Source organism: Leucoraja erinacea, chromosome 1 (assembly GCF_028641065.1).
Source record: "Leucoraja erinacea ecotype New England chromosome 1, Leri_hhj_1, whole genome shotgun sequence".
NCBI classification, from domain to species: Eukaryota; Metazoa; Chordata; class Chondrichthyes; order Rajiformes; family Rajidae; genus Leucoraja; species Leucoraja erinaceus.
In genome coordinates this window covers 26,368,946-26,383,070 of record NC_073377.1, presented here as the reverse complement: position 1 = coordinate 26,383,070, position 14,125 = coordinate 26,368,946, and the positions used below count along the sequence as shown (strand labels likewise).

General features: G+C 46.4%; 1 pseudogene; it reads left to right on the top strand.

The window, feature by feature from the left end:
* The first annotated feature begins 10,584 nt into the window (after positions 1-10,584).
* On the top strand, positions 10,585-12,872 carry LOC129708982 (uncharacterized; annotated as a pseudogene).
* Positions 12,873-14,125: the final 1,253 nt, after the last annotated feature.

Below are 14,125 nucleotides of genomic sequence, written 5' to 3'. Positions count from 1 at the left end.
CAAAAGCTCCTGACAGTGCAGCTTTTGAGTTTCATTAATGGAACCTGGGGGAATGGGAAAGGCTTGGGCTGGGGGGGGGGGGGGGGGGGGGGGGGGGGGGGGGGGGGGGGGGGGGGGGAGAAGAGAAGGAGAAGGAGTAGGGGTGACAGTCATGAAGGGCCTCATCAATTTTACTGACTGGGAGGAAAATTGGACACCTGAGAGAAAGATTGTTGGAGACAAAAATTACAGGAGATTGAAAGTGAATTTTTAAACCAGTAATAAATAGGCAGATTTACAAGGACTTAAACAGGGTGGAATTTGTTTCAACTGTGTATAAGAAAGTTTCCTCAGCCTATATGTAGACGGTCCTACAAGGGATTGGGCAAAGTTTGGGAATTTCTCAGGAAATTGGGAACAGCAAGTCACTGAAGTGTCTGTCGGCAATCCTCCCGGGACCAGTGACCACTGTTTTATTAGCTTTAAAATAGTTATGGATAAAGATAGGACAGGCCCACGAGTTTAAACATTTTGAATTGGGGCAAGAAAAACATTAATGACTCCAATGTTGATGGTTCAATTCTGACAATGCGTGTTGTCTGTGCAGAGCTTGTATGTTCTCCCTATGATGGGGTGCGTTTCCTCTGGGTGCTCCCGTTTCCTCCCTGATTCCAAATAGGTGCAGGTTTGTAGGTTAATCGGCTTCTGTAAATTGCCCTTAGTGTGTAGGATGTGAAAGTATCAAACTAGTGTATGGGTGATCGGTGGTCGGCATGGACTTGGTGGGCTGAAGGTCCTGATTCCGCACTGTATCTGTAGACTAAACTAAACTAGACAGGAAATGATCATAGCGAACAAGAGTAATAATAATAATACATTTTATTTATGGGCGCCTTTCAAGAGTCTCAAGGACACCATACAAAAATTTAGCAGGTAGAGGAAAAACATGTAAGGGGAATTAAATAAATAGTAGAGACATGACTAGCACACACATTAAAGACAGAATTCAATTCAAAACACAATATGAGGCAATTCATGCACAGATGAAAAGGGAGGGGGACGTGGGGCTAAGGATAGGCAGAGGTGAAGAGATGGGTCTTGAGGCGGGACTGGAAGATGGTGAGGGACACGGAATTGCGGATCAGTTGGGGAAGGGAGTTCCAGAGCCTGGGAGCTGCCCTGGAGAAGGCTCTGTCCCCAAAACTGCAGAGGTTGGACTTGTGGATGGAGAGGAGACCGGCTGATGTGGATCTGAGGGACCGTGAGGGTTGGTAGGGGGAGAGGAGGTCAGTGAGATAGGGGGGGGGGGCAGATGGTGGAGGGCTTTGTAGGTGAGGACCAGGATTTTATAGGTGATCCGGTGGGAGATGGGAAGCCAGTGAAGTTGCTTGACTGGAGTGATGTGATGCCAGGATTTGGTGTGGGTGATGAGTCGGACGGCTGCGTTCTGGACTAGTTGGAGTCGGTTGATGTAGGTGGAGCTGATGCCAAGGAGAAGTGAGTTGCAATAGTCCAGTCGGGAGGAGATGAAGGCATGGATGAATCTTTCAGCAGCGGGAGGTGTGAGAGAGGGTCTGAGTTTGGCGATGTTGCGGAGATGAAAGAAGGAGGTTTTAATGACATGGCGGATGTGAGGCTCAAGGGAGAGGGTGGAATCAAAGATCACGTCAAGGTTGCGGGCCTGGGGAGATGGGGAGACAGTGGTGCCGTCGATGGTGAGAGTGGGGTTATTGATTTTGCTGAGTGTGGCTTTGGAGCCTATGAGGAGGAATTCTGGCAAAGAAATGTGCAACAAGTTGGATGCTTTTAAATGTCTGGTGACGAGAATTCAGGGCATGCATAAAAGTGAATAACAAGGCAGGAATCTTGGATGATGAGAGAAATTGAGGCTCTGGTCAGGAAAATGAAGGAGGCATGGGACAGATATAGGCAGTTGGGATCAAAAGTATCCCCAGAGGAGTTTTGGGAAGTGAAAAGCATATTTAAAAAGAAAATCAGGAGGGCAATAAGGCGACAGGAGATAGCTGTGGCAGTTAATATTAAGGAGATTGCATCGGTATATTAAGGGAAAGAGCTACTGGAGAGAAAATAGGCCCCTCAGAAACCAAATAAATCTTTGTGTGGAGTCTCAAGAGATGGGCAAGGTCCTCAATAAGTATTTTTCTTCGGTTTTTACAGTGGAGAAAGAAATGATGACTGGGGAACTTGGAACAGTTAATCTAGATGTTTTGAATATTAGTCAGTATTATGGTCGAGTAGGCCCTGGATGTCCTTAGGCATATGAGGGTAGATAAATATCCCAAGACTAATCTGATGGATCTAAGGAGACTCTGGGAAGCTAGAGAAAAAAAAATGTAAGTGCACTAGCTGAGATATATAAATCTTTATGGATTTAAAATGAAGTAGCTCTTTAGATAGAATATATATAAAAGTATATATCTATATTGAGCCTGATAGAAGTATATGAGATAATGAGGCATATAAGGGGATAGACAACCAAAACCTTTTTCCCAGGGTGTGAATGTCAAAAACCTATTGGGCCCAAAGGGCATGTGCTTGTATTCTACTGTTCTGTTATTTAACACACTCTGTGATTGAATATTATTATAAAAACTAATTATTACAGTTGTAATTCTTAGTGCTCTGTCACTCCTTTCTCTAAATTACTTTGATGTGGTGTCACTTTCATTAGGGGGACAATTTCTCAAATTCCCACCTGATTGTTTTCATTCCACAATATTTTATGTTCAGATTTCTTGCACATGGAACTGCAGATGCTGGTTTCTACAGAAGACAGACACAAAATGCTGGAGTAACCCAACGGGTCAGGCAGCATCTCTGGAGTAAAGAAATAGGTGATGTTTTGGGTCGGAACCCCTTCTTCAGACAGAGGTAGAGGTGGGAGGAAACTGGAGCCGACCCGAAATGTCACTATTCCTTAAATCCAGTTATGCTGCCCAAACTGTTAAGTTATGCCCCTGACCCACTTAGGAAACCTGAACGCAAACCTCTGGAGACCCAAGGTTTCCATGCAGTTCCTGGAGGTTGCAGGTGGTTGCCGGAGGGTGCAGGTAGTGGAAGCAGGTAGGAAGACTGACAAAAACCTCCGGGAACCGCACGGAAACCTTGGGTGGGGTGCAAAGTCTCCAGACGTTTCCGTTCAGGTTTCCTAAGTGGGACAGGGGCCTTACTACTGCATTTTGTATCTAAATACTATGTTCTCTCTTATGGACCTTTCCCATTAAGGCAATTTTATTGGCGACTGCCGTCGACCGTCATAGTCGTAGTAGGTCGCCGAAAAACCGGCGACTGGACCCACAATGTCTATGACAATGTCTACAACCTACCTCCTAGTCGACGTCAAGCTACAGCAAGCTACTGACAACCAGCGACCCATTGGGACGTCCACCTACAACCACACCTACGCCAACCTACGTCCACCTGCGGCAAGCTACGGCAAGGAAAGACAATTCAGTCGCCGGCACCTGTTGCCGGTTGATGTAGGTTGACGTAGGGAGTCGCCAATGGAATTCACCAAAGTCAGCACTGGCGACAACCTACGTCATCCTGGCGACAAACTACGACAGTACCTACATCAGGAGAAGTCAAGCTACGCTCATTGGCGTCAAGCCAACTGTCGCTAACTGGTCCGAAACATTTTCAAAATCCAGCAGCGGCCGGAAAAACACTACGATTCTTTGGGCGACTGAGGAGACTACTCACGACGATTAAGGTGACACCCCGGCAACCGTGTGGCGACAGACTAATCGCCTAAAAAATCACCTAAGTGAGACAGGCCCATTAGAACCTTTCCTGTGAAAGTGCGATATTCCTATTTTTATCTCAAAGGTTCAAAGGGTTCAAAGGTCAGTTTCTTGTCACGTGTGCCAATTAAGGTACAGTGAAACTCGATTACCATGCAGCCATAATAAAAAAAGCAACAAGACGCACAACTACATAAAAGTTAATATAAAAATCCACCACAGCGGATTCCACATTGCTCACTGTGATGGAAGGCAATAAAGTCTAGACTTCTTCCTATTTAATCTCCCGCGGTCAGGGCAGTCGAACCATCCACAGTTGGGGCAATCGAAAAATCCCGCAGCCAGAGATTGAAGCTCCTGCATTGGGGCGATCAAACCTACCTTGTCGGGGCACTCAAAGCCACTGTGTCGGGGCGGTCATAGCTACTGCTTCAGAGCGGTTGAAGCCACTGTGTCGGGGCAGCCAAAGCTCCCTCGTTGGGGCAGTCAAAGTTTCTGCGGCTTGGAGCTCCTGAAGTCGGACTCCAACCAGGGATCGTGAGCACCACGATGTTAAGACCTGCAGGCTCCCGTGGTAGGAGCTGCGGAATTCGGTCTCCAGCAAAGGCCGCCAACTCCATGATGTTCGGCCACAGTTCGGATGGACATGCGATACTGAAAAAAATCTCATCCCCATCGAGGTAAGAAAATTAAAAAAGTTTCCCCCAACTCCCCCACCCCCACCTCCACATAAGCCAAGTTAAAGAACACTAAAACATGTATTTAACACATACTAAAAAAACATGGTGGGCGATTAGGAAAAGGGGAGATGCAACAAGACCTGGGTGTCACGATACACCAGTCATTGAAAGTAGGCATGTAGGTGCAGCAGGCAGTGAAGAAAGCGAATGGTATGTTAGCATTCATAGCAAAAGGATTTGAGTATAGGAGCAGGTAGGTTCTACTGCAGTTGTACAGGGCCTTGGTGAGACCACACCTGGAGTATTGCGTACAGTTTTGGTTTCCTAATCTGAGGAAAGACATTCTTGCCATAGAGGGAGTACAGAGAAGGTTCACCAGACTGATTTCGGGGATGGCAGGACTTTCATATGAAGAAAGGCTGGATAGACTCGGCTTGTACTAGCTGGAATTTAGAAGATTGAGGGGGGATCTTATTGAAACTTACAAAATTATTAAAGGGTTGGACAGGCTAGATGGAAGAAGATTGTTCCCGATGTTGGGGAAGTCCAGAACAAGGGGTCACAGTTTAAGGATAAGTGGGAAATCTTTTAGGACCGAGATGAGAAAAAAAAAATTCACACAGAGAGTGATGAATCTGTGGAATTCTCTGCCACAGAAAGTAGTTGAGGCCAGTTCTTTGGCTACATTTAAGAGGGAGATAGATGTGGCCCTTGTGGCTAAAGGGATCAAGGGGTATGGAGAGAAGGCAGGTACAGGATACTGAATTGGATGATCAGCCATGATCATATTAAATGGCGGTGCAGGCTCGAAGGGCCGAATGGCCTACTCCTGCACCTATTTTCTATGTTTCTATGTCTATGTTTCTAACAAAGGACGGGCCAAGGCAGACTGCTGGCGAGGCAACTCTCCCCCTTCTCAATATCTCCCACTTCTCATGGGGTCTCTCTCCCCCTTCTCAATCTCTCTAACACAGGGAACAGATTATTGACTAACATTTACCTCAAACCCATTGACTCACACCGTTACTTTGACTACAATTTCTCCCCCCCCCCCCCACCTCCTGCAAGGATGCCATCTCCTCTCAATTTCTACGTCTCAGTTTTATCTGCTCCCAGGATGTGGGTTTCCACTCTGCGACATCCAAGATGTCACTTTTCTTTAACAAACATGGTTTTCCGCCACCATTGTGGATTGACCCCTCAGCATGTTTCCTCCGTGTCCTGCAGTTCTGCTTTAGCTTCCCCCTAACTCCAGACGGTACAAGAATATAGTTCTCCTGGTCCTTACCTTTAACCCCACCAGTTTCCGCATCCTCTGAAGTTTCAACCACCTGTACCCTGAACCCACCACATGTCACATCATCCCATCCCCACCACTTCCACTTTCTGCAGAAACCACTCCCTCGGCAACTCCTTACTTCTCACGTAAATAACACCATCCCAAGGTCCTTTCTCCTGCACCACCTCATATTGGGCCTGCTCTGATTTTAGGTATTGTCCATCTGCTCTTTATCTCCACTTTATTTCCCACTATCTTTTCTATTGCCACCCCCACCCCAATGTGCACACATTTTTCCCACGGTCCTGCCATTCCACCCTTTGCCCCTTACATGCCTCTTTTGTGATGCCCTTTTGTCTCTCTTTTAGCCTCTTTTAGTCACGCTTTTTTCTCCTTTGTTCACACATCCTCTAATCAAAAACCTCTTTCCTGAGTATCCACTTATCAGGACTTGTCCAGCCACTACCTCTTCTCCAGCTTTCTCCTCCCCATCACAATCAGTCTGCAGAAGGATCCCAACATGAAACTCGCCTATCCATGTCCTCCAGAAATGCTGTCTGACCAATTAAGGTAATCCAGTACCTTGTGTTTCATGTAACGACATCCTTCCTGTAGTTGTGTGACCAGAACTTCACAGAGTAGTCCATGTGTTGTCTTGCCAACAATTTCTACAGCTACATCATGATGTCCCAACTTTTGTATTCAATACCGTTTTCAATGAAGGCAAGCGTGCCAACACCATCTTCACCACACTGTCCACCTGACTTGCCACCTAATTAAGAGAGTCAAGATTCAAGAGTGTTTAACTGACATTTACCAAAAACGGAACAATAACTGATCTGTAAATGCAGTGCTCATAGATACAGTATATAACCAACAAATATCGGGACAGTATATAACCAAATTTATCAGGATGCATCACAGCTTGGTTTGGGAACAGCTCCTTCCAAAACTGCAAGAAATTGCAGCGAATTGTGGACGCAGCCTAAGCCATCACACAAACCAACCTCCCTTCTGTTGACACAATGTATACCTCACGCTGCCACGACAAGGCCAGCAGCATAATACACCGGGTGATGCCGTCAGCGATGGCAGCCTCGTCAACAGTCAGTCTGCCTTTTTGTCTTTTTTGGTATTTTTTGTGTGTTTTAAAAGTATGTGTTAATGCTGTCTGGTTTGTTTTATGTACGGGGTGGGGGAGGGGGTCGGGGGAAAATGTTTTCAATCTCTTACCTTGCCGGAGATGCGATAGTTTTTCCGGATCGTATCTCCAGTTGCTCTGCAGCCTAACATCATGGAGCTGGCGGCCTTGCTCGAGACTGACTTCGAGCCCCACCGCAGGGCCGTGGACTTACCATCGGAGCCTGCGAACCATCCTGCGGATTTCAATCACAAGGAGCTCGTAGACTCGTGTAGAGACTGATGTCGGGAAGCTCCAAAGCCGCAGGAGGTTCGACCAGCCCTGGCGCGGGGTCTGATTGCCTGGCCTGGGGAGCTGAGATCCCCCCCCCCCTATGCAGGAGCAAGATCACCCTGATGCGGAGGGCTCAACCACTGGTTGCAGGAGCGAAGATCGCCCCGACAACGGAAGGTCCGAGTGCCCCGACCACGAGAGAACAAAGAAGGGAAGAAGATTGAACTTTTTTTGTCTTCCACCACTGTGAGGAATGTGGCGGAGTCACTGTGGTGGATGTTCATGTTAAAAAAATATTTGGGTGTCTTGATGCTCTTTATTGGTGTGACTGTATGGCAAATCAAATTCCTCAAATGTTGCAAAACTCACTTGGCTAAAAAACTACGATCATGGCCGCTCCCTCTTCTCTCCTCTCCTATCAGGCAAAAGGTATAGAAGTGTGAAAACGCACACCACCAGATTCGCGGACAGCTTCTTTCCTGCTGTTATCAGGCAACTGAATCAACCTACCACAACCAGAAAGCAGTGCACAACTATTATCTACGTCTTTGATGTTCCTTGGACTATCGTTGATTGGACTTTGGTGTGTTTACCTTGCGCTAAAATGTATTCCCTTATCGTGTATCTATACACTGTAGATGGATCGATTGTAATCATGCATGGACTTTCCGCTGACTGGTTAGCACGCAACAAAAGCTTTTCACTGTACCTCGGTACATATGACAATAAACTAAACAGAACTGAAGAAAATAATTAAATCCATAATATTAATGTAAAAAAGTCCAAAATCCTTAGTGCAACCAAGACAGTTTGTCATTCGCGGATTAGTGAGTCTTTGATGTGCTCTCTAGAGCCTGATGGTTTTGGAAAGAAGCTGTTTTCCTTGTATTACCAGATCTCTGTGATCTGCGACACTCTCCAGGACTACCATTTACTGTGTAAGTCCTGCCCTAGTTTAATGAACAAGTGCAACACCTCACATTTGTGAGAGTTAAACTCATTTTGCCATTTCTCAGCCCACCTTCCCAACTGATATTGATAAAACTTTAGGGTAGACCAAAAATGCTGGAGAAACAAAGCGGGTGAGGGAGCATCTATGGAGCGAAGGAAGTAAGCGATGTATTGGCTCGAGACCCTTCTTCAGGCTGATGTGAGGGGGGGGTGGGGGTGGGCGGGAAGAGGAAAGGAAGAGGTGGAGACTGTGGGAGAGCTGGGAAGGGAGGGGAAAATAGGAAAAAGCAGGGATTACCTGAAATTGGAGAAGTCAATGTTCATACAGCTGGGGTGTAAACTACCCAAGCAAAATATGAGGTGTTGCTGCTCCAATTTATGGTGGGCCTCACTGTGGCCATGGAGGAGGCCCAGGACAAAAAGGTCAGACTCGGAATGGGAGGGGGAGTTGAAGTGCTGAGCCACCGGGAGATCAGGTTGGTTATTGTGAACCGAGCGGAGGTGTTGTGCGAAGCGATCGCCAAGCCTACGCTTGGTCTCACCGATGTAGAGCAATAGACAATAGACACTAGACAATAGGTTATCTTGAAGAGCCCTATCTAGTAGCAATGTTACAAAATTTTGAGATTTAAAAAATCAAGTCTGCAATTTGTCCCATCAGATAAAGCATAACAATGTTTAATTTGACACCTAATTCACTTTCATATCTCAAGTAATAAAATTCTGGAAAATATCTCAAGTAATAACATTCTGGAAATTAAAGCATATAATTAGTTAGTTACCCAATTGTAGCTAATTTCAAACTTCAATTACTAGATCTAAACATCTATCCATTTCTTAATAAATGATTAACATTTTTAAATAGCCTAAGTGTCCAAATAATATTCACAAATAATTCACAATAAAAGATGATTTTTAAATCTCATTTACATCAATTTATAGGCCAAATGGAAGGAATTTAGTGTTCAATTGCTGTAAATTAAAGTCAATTTTAAATCGGCTTTCTAGTGGGATCCTGTGAACGCGCTGGTTTAGAACGTTCACATTGCACTGGATTTGTGCCCTCAAATGCCCAGGAAAATACTGCGGGATATAAAGAGCCCAAAATGAGCTACTCGCTATAGAAAACTTTATATACAGGGTTCTTAAGAAGCCCCTTTTAATGTAAAAATAAGGTACATACCTTTAATTGTTTGCTTTATAAAACCCTGGGGCTGCGAGAGGTCGCGGGTTGACAGAGTGATTTTTAAACTACTATAACTATTATACAAGGCCATAAAAACTAATAATACCTTTTGCGACGGGGTCTTTCAGCGATTTTCCGTTAATGATTTACTAGGCTGAACATTTTCGATTGGAACAGCCTAGTAAAAATCGCGTTTTAAACCTGCCCCCTCTAAACAGCGCCAAAATCACACACACGGGGCTGGGACAGATTCTCAACGACGATTCAGGTAGGTTTTGTAACATACCTATATCTAGCTCTCGCTTGAAAGCATCCAGAGAACCAGCCTCCATCGTCCTCTGAGGTAGAGAATTCCACAGCAGCTGACACCAAGAGCAGCGGGTGCAATAGATGAGGTTGGAGGAGGAGCAGGTGAACATGTGCCGCACCTGGAAAGACTGCTTGGGTCCTTGAATGAAGTTAAGGGGGGAGGTAAAACGACAAGTGTAGCATTTCCTGCGGTTGCAAGGGAAAGTGCTAGGAGAGGGGGTGGTTTGGGTGGGAAGGAACAAAATGACAAGGGAGTTACAGAGAGAATGGGTCTTTGCAGAAAGCCGAAAGGTTAGGAGATGGGTAGATGTGGCCAGTGGTGGGATCCCGTTGGAGGTGGCAAAAATGTAGGAGGATTATTTGTTGTATGTGACAGCTGGTAGGGTGGAAGGTGAGGGCAAGGGGGACTCTGCCCTGGTTACGAGTGGGGGGATGGGGAGTGTGAGCACTGTTACGGGGTATAGAAGAGACCCTGGTGAGAGTCTCATCTATAGTAGAAGAGGGGAATCCCTGCTCCCTGAAGAATGAGGACATCTCCGATGCTCTGGTTTGGAACACCTCATCCTGGGTGCAGAAGCGGCGTAGATGGATGAATTTGGAATAGGGGATGGTCCTTGAAGCAGGGTGGAAAGAAGTGTAGTCCAGATAGCCATGGGAGTCAGTAGGTTTATAGTAGATGTCGGTCAGTAGTCTGTCACCTGCGATGGAGATAGTGAGGTCTAGAAATGGTAGGGAGATGTCGGAAATGGTCCAGGTGTATTTGAGTGCCAGGTGGAAGTTAGTGGTGAAATGGATGAAGTCAGTGAGTTCTGTGTGGGTGCAGGAGGTAACACCAATGCAGTTGTCAATGTAGCGGAGGTAGAGGTCGGGGATAGGACCACGTTATGCCTCGAACAAGGATTGTTCAACGTACCCAACAAAGAGGCAGGCAAAGCTAGGGCCCATGCGTGTGCCCATAGCTACGCCTTATATTTGGAGGAAATGGGAGGAGTCAAACGAAAGATTGTTAAGGGTACGTTTGATTGGTCCTTCAATTTTCCAGTATCTGCAGTTCCTTCTTAAACATAGTTGTAAACTTTAATATATTCCTGGAGGTGTTTTTCAGCATTGTCTCCCGAAGATTAACTGAGTTTCTCCTCAAAAACAGGTACATCGACCCTTCAGTGCAGAAGGGTGGGATTCCAGTAGTTCCCAGCTGCTTGGAGCACACTGGAGTAGTCACACAGCTCATCGGAGAAGCCTATGAAAACAGAGGAGACCTAGTTGTTCTGTGGTTGGACCTCGCCAATGCCTATGGGTCCATACCGCACAAACTGGTTGAGTTTGCACTACACCGACACTATGTTCCCAGCAAGATCAAGGTCCTGATCCTGGATTATTACCATAATTTCAGGCTGAGGGTGAATTCTGGGTCAGAAACATCAGTCTGACATCGGCTTGGAAAAGGAATAATAATGGGCTGCACCATTTCTATTATTTTATTTTTTGCTCTTGCCATGAACATGGTGGCCAAGTCAGCCCAGGTGGAATGCAGAGGCCCCCTAACCAAGCCTGGTGTACGACAGCCCCCAATAACAGCTTTTATGGATGACCTTACCATCACCATAACATCGGTCCCAGGAAAGAGGTGGATCCTACAAGGTCTTGAGAAACCTGGGCAAGGATGAGTTTCAAGCCAACAAAGTCAAGGTCCATGGTGCTGAAGAAGGGGAAGGTGACTGACAGATTCCACTTTTTACTATCCGGAACTGCCATTCCCTCCATCACTGAGCAACCTGTCAAGAGTTTGGGAAAGGTTTTTGACGCAACTCTGAAAGACTCTGCCGCCATTCAAAAGTCCATCAAAGACCTTGAAGTCAGGTCTGCCAGGCAGATTCAAGGCCTGGATCTATCAGCATTCCATCCTGCCCCGAGTTCTGTGGCCTCTGCTGGTTTACGTTGTTCCATTGACCACGGTTGAGTCCCTCGAAAGGAAGATCAGCAGCTTTCTCCGCAGGTGGCTTGGCCTTTTCCCACAGCCTCAACAGTGCCGCACTGTATGGGACCAGTAACATCTTGCAGCTCCCATTCAGAGTTGATGGTGGCGCGAACAAGAGAGGCTCTGCAGTGCAGGGACTCCATGGACCAGAAGGTGTCATCGGCTGGCATCGAGGTGAGAACAGGGGGGAAATGGAGAGCGGAGAAAGCAGTGGAGGTGGCAGAGTCACGCCTAAGGCAAAATGCATTGGTGGGAGTCATGGCAACTGGCAGAGCGGGATTGGGAAACACTGGTTGGCAAGTCCCGGGGCAAGGAGAGACACCATCTAATCCAGGAAGAGGTCCGAGCAGGTGTGGAGGAAGAGCGTGTGAGCAGGATGGTGGGGCTCAGGCAGCAGGGAGCGTGGACAAGGTGGGAGAGCATACAGCAGCGCTGGATTACCTGGTCAAACATCATGCAGGCAGACTTCCAGTGCGCCCGATTCCTTGTCCAAGCTGTCTACGATGCCCTACCAAGCCCAGTAAACCTCCACATCTGGGGCAAGAGCGAGACACCTTCCTGCCCACTTTGCTCTGGAAGAGGATCATTAGAACATCTCCTCAGCAGCTGCCCAAAGTCCCTTGGGGAAGGTCGCTATCAGTGGCGCCATGACCTGTTGCTCAAAGTGGTTGCTGAGAGCATAGCCACTGCCATTGGTAACAACAAACACCACCACGCCGCAAATAGTTCAATCAAGAAGCCCCGATCACAACCAAAAACAAGGACGGGCCTCCTCTACACAGCCACTGACTGGCAGCTGCACGTCGATCTGGGCAAACAGCTGAAATTCCCACAGCACATCACAGCAACATCACACCGGCCTGACATGATCATCACCTCTGAAGTGACAAAACAGCTGATCATTCTGGAGCTGACAGTGGCCCTGGGAAGAACGTATTGAAGAGGCTAATGAGAGGAAACGCACACAGTACCAGGAACTGGTGGCGATGTGCCAGGACAGCAGCTGGAAGACATACTATGAGCCCATAGAGATGGGTGGGCTGTAGAGGCTTTGCAGGATGCTCACTCTGCAAAGTCCTCAACCTGTTGGGGATTACGGGGTTGGCAAAGAAGAGGGCCATTCAATCCGCAAGCGAAGCCGCAGAGAAAGCTACTAGATGGCTTTGGATTAAGAGGACTGATCCGTGGGCAGTTGCTGCTGGGACTCAAGTCAGGGCTTGATCAACCCCAGCTGGGTCGCCTGGGCGAAGGTGTCTGATGTTGTGAGACCCGAAACATCCGATGGCCCAGGTCACATCACTGAGGATGCATCCCAGCGCATCTAGAAGATGTATCTTTCACACCTCGCCGTCTATAATAATGCCTTTTTTTTTGTTGAAAAACTGGAATATAGAAACATAGGAACACAGAAATTAGGTGCAGGAGTAGGCCATTCGGCCCTTCGAACCTGCACCACCATTCAATATGATCATGGCTGATCATCCAACTCAGTATCCCATACCTGCCTTCTCTCCATACACTCTGATTCCACAAGGGCCACATCTAACTCCCTCTTAAATATAGCCAATGAACTGGCCTCAACTACCCTCTGTGGCAGAGAGTTCCAGAGATTCACCACTCTCTGTGAAAAAAGTTTTTCTCATCTCGGTTTTAAAGGATTTCCCCCTTATCCTTAAACTGTGACCCCTTGTCCTGGATATCCTGAAGAAACCCACGTAGTCACAATTAAAACATGCAACATTCACATTGCTGGCACCCAAGATCAAGATTGAGAGGCAAGTTATACTAACACAACTGCCTTAGCATTGAGATGTTCTGTTTTTTATCAACACACATATTCCACAGAATTATTATGATGAAGTATATGATCTAGGCTTTTATCGTGTCACATTTCAGATATAAAATTCAAATTTTCATGGACAACTTGAATGCATAAATCTTCCATTCTCTTGATTAAGCAAGTTCATGGATTATAAGGATCATTTTTTGCTGAAATCACACAAAAGATCAAGGAGGATATTTGAGTATCTGACATTTTTGAATTTCCTAGAACATGAATTGAAAATTGTTCTTTGGCTACGTAACCTCATGGTTCCTCTTTGAAATAGGACTGTGGGATCACTTGTCAGGTAACCCGATTGTATGCTTTCTATGGTGCATCTATAGAGGTTTGGAAATCACTGGAGACATGCCGAATATTCGGTCTCCAAAGTTCGTAGAAGCGTTGAAGTGCCTTCCTGGTTGATCCATGTCAAATTATTAGTAATATTAAATAACTTGAAGCTCTCAAACATGTCCACACCCACACCATTGATGCTAATTGGGCACGTAGTCCACGGCGTTTCCTGAAGTTCTTTGTCTTGCAGACATTGAGGGAGAGGTTATTGTTCTGACCCCATGTCATTATGTTCTTTATCTCCTTACTGTACTCTGTCTCATCATCAGGCGTTTAACGCCCCATTTAAAATCCTCCACCACAGGATGACAAAGAGAACTGTGCAATCTTTCTACAGTGCAGCACTGGGTTGCCGGATTGTGTCAACTACTTATTTGTTTCACAGACATGCACTCGCAATGCTCTGACT